Genomic DNA, 762 nt, shown 5'->3' on the forward strand with positions numbered 1-762 from the left:
ACACTGAGGAAGGTGGTGAAGTTTCAGTGGAGGTGCAAAGTTGCATAGGATCAGGCTGAAATGATGCGGTCCCACCTGGAGGTGCGGTGGCAAAGTGCGCCTGAGACCTGGGATGGGGACTGCTGAACTGAGTGGGTGTGAAATGGAAGGTGGAAACATGAGGTGGAGGAACTGGTCTTGGTTGCACAGGTGGCCAGACTGGAGTTGCTATGTCTGGGGGTGGTTCAATTTCCAAAGACGTCAAAGTTGAAGGAGGGGTAGTGGCCATGTTTGTAGTGTGTATGTAATTATGTGGACAATATAAAATGTTGGGCAAATAAAACTAAAAGGAAATTCTGGACTGTATGTGTTGGTCTTTTGGGGCAATTAGGGGCACCAGGAAAAAAAAATAAAAAATACAATATATGTCCAAAATTTTCAAGAGGCTTACAATTTTCCCAGTTCAAAAATTTTAATCAAAGTTTAACCCAGTAACACATCTCCATTTTCCTAATTAACTCAATTACACAACAAACAGAATTGCACAATTTCACAGTTTCTTTTCCACAAGCTCTTTTGCAAGAAAAACTGTTCAAAATTCACATTAAGACAATCATTCAAGAGATTTTTTTTCTATTCAGTTCAATTCAAGGTTTATATATATATATATATATATATATATATATATATATATATATATATATATATATATATATATATATATATATATATATATATTTATTTATATACAGTGGGGAATATATATATTTCACCCCCTGCTGT

This window comes from Sinocyclocheilus grahami, unplaced genomic scaffold (assembly GCF_001515645.1).
Source record: "Sinocyclocheilus grahami isolate Dianchi unplaced genomic scaffold, SAMN03320097.WGS_v1.1 scaffold247.1, whole genome shotgun sequence".
NCBI classification, from domain to species: domain Eukaryota; kingdom Metazoa; phylum Chordata; class Actinopteri; order Cypriniformes; family Cyprinidae; genus Sinocyclocheilus; species Sinocyclocheilus grahami.